Source organism: Mandrillus leucophaeus, unplaced genomic scaffold (genome assembly GCF_000951045.1).
Source record: "Mandrillus leucophaeus isolate KB7577 unplaced genomic scaffold, Mleu.le_1.0 Scaffold445, whole genome shotgun sequence".
NCBI lineage: Eukaryota > Metazoa > Chordata > Mammalia > Primates > Cercopithecidae > Mandrillus > Mandrillus leucophaeus.
The window spans coordinates 1092729-1098802 of NW_012104754.1; the positions used below are offsets into that span (position 1 = coordinate 1092729).

The 6074-nt window shown below is 44.0% G+C and overlaps 1 pseudogene; it reads right to left on the reverse strand.

Moving 5' to 3' along the window:
* Nucleotides 1–3707: 3707 nt before the first annotated feature.
* LOC105549583 lies at nucleotides 3708–5405 on the reverse strand (annotated as a pseudogene).
* Nucleotides 5406–6074: the final 669 nt, after the last annotated feature.

Consider the following 6074-nt stretch of genomic DNA (forward strand, 5'->3'; position numbering starts at 1 on the left):
TGAACAACAGAAAAAAATAAAATAAAATAACTGAAAAAAAAAAAAAAAAGAACAAACTCAGGAACCTATACGACTATAACAAAGAAATCAAACACTTATGTCATTTGAGTCCCAGAAGGAGACGAGAAAGAAGGTGGGCTAAAAAAGTATTAAAATATACAATAACTAAAAATTTCCCAAGTTTGGTAAAAGACACAACTTAAAGAAAGAAGAAGCTATATGAATTCTAAACAGAATAAACCTAAAGAAATCCATGTCAGGACACATATTAGTTAATCTTGTAAAAACTAAAGGTGGCCGGGCATGGTGGCTCATGTCTGTAATCTCAGCACTCTGGGAGGCCAAGGCAGGTGGATCATTTGAGGTCAGGAGTTCAAGACCAGCCTGGGCAACATGGTGAAACTCCATCTCCACCAAAAAATACAAAAATTAGCCAGGCGTGGTGGCACATGCCTATAGTCCCCAGTTACTCGGGAGGCTGAGGCAGGAGAATGGTTTGAACCTGGGAGGCAGAGATAGAAGTGAGCCGAGATCGTGCCACTGCATTCCAGCCTGGGCAACAGAGCTAGACTCTGTCTCAAATAAAATAAATACATACCTACGTACGTACGTACGTACATACATACATACATACATACATACTAAAAGTAAATAAATCTTGAAATCAGTGAGAGAGAGACAACTAAAAGATAGATATTGGCAAAGAGGGGTTTAAAAACATTACCCAACTATAGGCAAGGACATTATGGAGTGGAAAAAAGTCAGTCTCAAGAGGTCACATACCATAAAATTCCATTTATACAACATTCTCAAAATGACAAATTATAGAGATGGAGAACAGATTAGTGGTAGCTAGGGGTTAGGAATGGTGAAGGGAAGAGGAAATGATTATAAAGAGGTAGCATGAGGAAGATCTTTGTGGTGACAGAGTAGTGCTATATCTTGATTACGGTGGTGGTCACATAAATCTACACCTGTGACAGAATGGCATGGAACTATGCATTACTTATATAGTACCAATGTCGATTTGCTGGCTTTGATATTGTACTATAGTTATACAAGATGTAACCACTGGATAAAGAGGACCCAGGGCCTCTCTGTACCATCTTTGCAAGTTCCTGAAAATCTACAATTATTTCCAAATAAAAAGTTTTACAATTTTCATGAAACTACATATACACACCCATGCATATACACACATACAGAGAGACAGAGAGAGAGAAAAAAAATTGCATATAGAAATGGGTCACCAGATCATATTTTGCTTTTGTACATTTTTCACTTTACTATATGAATATGCTTTACTACAGAAATGTCTGTGTTTATTAAAACTTACTGCACTTCAACAAAATAATGGAACTATACTCTTTCAATTCTACATGGAAGGAGCTAGACATTTTTCATTTTCCACAACTTGCTTTTGGCAGACCTTGTTTGTATCCTTGGCTCCACTTTTTTCTAACTCTATTACCTTCTCAGAGCTTCAGTTTCCTCATCTGAAATGGAGCTAAGAATGCATGCCTCCCGCATTACTTTTATTAGTAGTAAAATTCTTCTTGGCCAGGTGTGGTGGCTCACACTTGTAATCACAGTGCTTTGGGAGGCTGAGTTGGAAGGACTGCCTCAGCCCAGGATTCTCACCTGCCTGGGCAACAGTATTCTAACCCCATCTCTGCAAAACAATTTTTCAAAAAAATTAGCTGGGTATGGTGGTGTGTGCCTGTAGTCCCAGCTACTCTGGAGGCTGAGGCAGAAGGACCACTTGAGCCCCAGAGATTCAGGCTGCAGTGAGCTATGATGGCACTACTACACTCTAGCGTGCGTGACACAGTGAGACTTTGTCTCAAAAAAAAAATAAAATAAAATGTCTTATTGTATAAAATGATATAGCATCAAATGGCAAAACCAGAATTTATGGAATAGCAAAATGTTACCTGATTTGAGGGACCCCTATATATTCCCAGTATTTAAAAAGTGCCTAGGAACACTGCAAAGCTAATACTCAGGAACTACAAACAGTAGGAAACTGAGGCATTAGCAATGAAAAATGAAAAGAGGGCAATATGAGAGAGATCTTGATGATGAATGTCAGGAACAAAAGTGAGGGAGAAAAAAGTAAGAATGACACACAGATGTCTGGGTCGGGGTAAAATACTTGCCCATCCTGAAGATAAGTCAAACAAGTGGGCCATTTGAGAGCAAATATAACAAGCCCACCTGGGGACATGTCTAACTTTGTGAGTCTGGATATGCAGATGAAGAGCTAGAAGAGAGCCTTGCGGTAGAGAAGTGGATCTGAGGGTTACTGGCATGCCAGTCAAAGCTGTACCGTGGGTGAGACATCCAGGAAGAATGCAGATTGAAAAGTGCAGAGGACAAGAGCAGCACCTGGAAGAAAACAGAAACACACCATGGGCAGGAGAAGAGGTTCCTGAAAAGGCAACTCAAAAAGAGCAGCCAGAAAGGAAGGAGACAGTTGGGAAGGAGTGATGTCAGGGAAGCCAAAGGAAGAAAGAGAGCGATGTGGCCAGGGAACCAACGTCAGAGAGGACTTGAGTAAGACGGGATGCAAAGCTTCACTGCATTTGATTTGACCTTTGGAGGTCAGTGGTGTGGGGCAGCAGACAGGTGACAGCAGGTTGGGTAGTGAATGGAAAAAGAGCAAGCAAAGTCAATGAACACAGAGGGTGCTTTTTAGAGTAGTGGTTCTCAAAGTGGGTCCCCAACCCTCAGCATCCCCTAAGAACTTGTTAGAAATACACGTTCTTGGACCGACCCCAACCTACCAAATCAGAAACTCGGAAACTCTGAGGATGAGGCTCAGGAATGTGTGCTGTAACAAGTTCTGTAGCTGATTCTGATGTACACCAAAGACCGAGACATACAGATCTAGAAAAAGAAAGAGAAGCAACTGTTGGGAGGAAAAGGAGGATAGTCAAAGGAGGATTTTGTGTTCTAAAATGGAAGACATTTTGGTTTTTTAGCTAGAAATTACTCTTTATTGATTAAATCACCAGAAATGTTCAGCACAAGATTTAACATCTTAATGACCACCAAGACCTGGGCTCTAGGGCTCTTTCTGCCTCTTCCAGTCCTTAATGGGGTTTAGAGGGAGAGACATCATTTACAGAGACCAAGTCAGATGATTGCAGGTCCTCCTTTCCCAGTCTTTAAATAAGCTGCTCAATTCTTGTCCAGAGCAGGAAAGAGCCAGTACTTCAGAAAAATCTAATAAAGCATTTGACATTGCATTATAAGGTCTCCCATAACAACTTAGATTTATCAATGGTATTGGTCCAAACTCATTTGCTTCAGATCTAAGTTTTTTTCATTGTGCAATTTACTTTTGTGTGTATGCAATTTTAATAAATAATCTCACTCCCTGTGCAGAAATTAATCAACCTAATGCAAAAAATAACCCTCAAACTGGAGTAGCCTCATCTTACTTTGGAAAGAGGAAACAAGTTTTTCTGCTCCTCTTCTACCCAGGAGATGAACAGATATCCCCACAAAGTTCAAAATAATACTTCTGGCCTTGGAATGCACACACAGGCAGCTTTTGATGGGCTAATTCAGATCACCTAGAAAGGGCAGCTGCAACCATTATGTAGGTAGCCTTCTTTGGGAATTTCTTAAATCAGCGCCTGAGAATTGTCCGTGATTGTTTACAAAGGCCCTAAGCTCTAAACAACTTGTGCCATTTCATTTCATGAGCTAGGCTCTGAGGATGCATTGGAATGTGCAGGAGCAAGAACAGTAGCAGTGGCCCCGCAAGGTAGGACCTCAATAACTCAAGGCTTTTCAATGATCCGAGCTGTCTGGTTTCCCTTTTCCACAATGCTAACAATCCATGCTTGGTGACCCTCTCTGGTCTTGGAAGATCTTTTTTCAGAACAAAAGTGAGCCACCTGTTCTCTTGAAAGACAAATCAGTAATCTTCCTGAGGTTTCAGCTGAGGTTCCTTGAAGAAGCCCAAACTGCCCACTGGCCCTGCTGATGGCAGCCATCGTGGCAATGACTGGCAGATTACAAATGACAAAGGACACATCATTTCTTTGTTGCTTCACGAGGTTCTGAGAGTGTCCTAGAATGCCAAAGCCTGTGATATCTGTGGCCACATGGGCATTAAATTTGTGTATTAATCCAGCAGCAGTTCAGTTAATGGTAGCCATACTGAGCGTGGCTTCCTGATAGGCCAGCTCTACTACGTCTCTGAGGATCACACCTGATTCCATCTTTCAGTATTATCCAGCTATTGGTGGGCATTGACAGCAACTTGGGTTCCTAAGGGTTTGGTTAACACCAGCATATCCCCAACAGCAGCATTATTAGGCATTATGAATGCACTTGGCCGATATACCACAGTGGCAACTCCACCGATGATAAGCCAAGAGCTGACCACCATTTGTCCACCTGTCACTGCAGTTCCTCCCTCCTCGGTAGCGTCCCGAAAGCCTTTGATCATGAGTGGCATTATCTTTTCGTGTTCCTCCTCACTCATACTCTGGCTAAGGCTGAGTAACGTCAACATGTTATCACACTTAGTAATGCCCATGGCCTAGAGGTCACTCAGCACGCTGGCACAAGCTATGCACCCCATCATGTAGGGATCCTCCACCAAGGGGTAAAAGAAGTCCATGGTCTGCACCAGTGACAGGCCCCCATGCCTCAGCAAGATGACGCAAGGGTCTATCCCAATGCCCAGGACTGGAAGGGCTGGGCCAGGGTCCGCCCCCTCTGGCAGGGGTGCTTCCTGGGCAGCCTCAGCCCAGCCGGGTGTGGGCCGTGTCAGTCTGGCCAGGAGTTTGGGCAGTGCCTCCTGCGAGACCTTGCAGCCTCAGCCTTTCCTGCCGGAGAAGCCCGTCAGTCGCCAGCCCAGGCTGAGACCCCACAACTGGGGCTGAAAGGGCCAGTAACTCGAGAAGGCCCAGCCCAGAGACAAAGCCGCCGGCCCCGAGGAGACTTCCGCCACCGCCATGGCCACCGTCACGGGGCTTCCGCCATCGCGCCTGCTGGAAGGGCCTGAGGAGAGGGGAGAAGAGGAGAGGGCCCTTTTGGTTTCCACTCAAGTTAATATGAAGTAACAGTCAAATATCTCCCACAGAGATTCTCCCGGGCACCATTCTGGACACCCTACTCGCCCACGCCACCCCTCCGTGGCCTTCCTCCAAAATGGGAGAGGTTTTTAACATGCTTGCATGGTACAAAGAGCCAGTATTTGAAGAGACTGGATCTACAGAAAAGAGGAGATACGTGTTGGAGCCAACTTTTGGGAAACCCAGAAATCAATGTTGAGTATTTTGAGATATAAAGTCATAAGAGCAGCCTAGGAATTATGTCCCAGCCTCTGTACCCGCCTGTTTATGAGGCAAAGCAAGGATGACAGGATATTCCTGTTCTGACATGTCTGCTTCTAATATTTCAACCACTGCCTCCTCCAAGAATCTCTGTATTTTTGTTTACTGTGTGACTAATATCTTAAAACACTGAGGAGCATTTCATGTCATCTGACCTTTGAAGGCTAGGCAGACCCATTGCAGGTTAACAGTTCACCTAGCCTGGGTCCCAGGGTTATTTGGAGCATGTGCTGAACTCCTATCTATTCAGGTGCCGGAGAATAGGGATTGAATTTCATGCTGGTGACTATGTGGGCTCCAATGCCTGAGCCAGGGAGGCCAGGAAGGGCATTGCCCCCAGGCCAAGGGCACATGAGAGGGGGATGTCTGGGGCTTTTTCCAGACAAGGTAGGTAGGAGACATTTATCCAGCAGCTTCAGCAAAAACAATATTCCACATTCTAGGGTGATTCAAATGTCAAACACAGACAAAATTTTAATGGAGGAAAAAAAAAGAAGTTTGTCTGGTAGGAAAAAAAAAAAAAAAAAAGAGGTTGCCGGTTATGACAGCCACCATTGGTAATGTTTATTTTGTTTTTCCTCTGGTGGAGCTGGTCCGCAAAGACCTGGCGCACCCAGGCAAGAGACAGTTGCAAAACAAGTGTCTGTACAAGAGACCTACAAGGAGTCTCAAAGATTTTTAACTTTCATTAACCCCAATTTTGATTTTCTTTTTCTT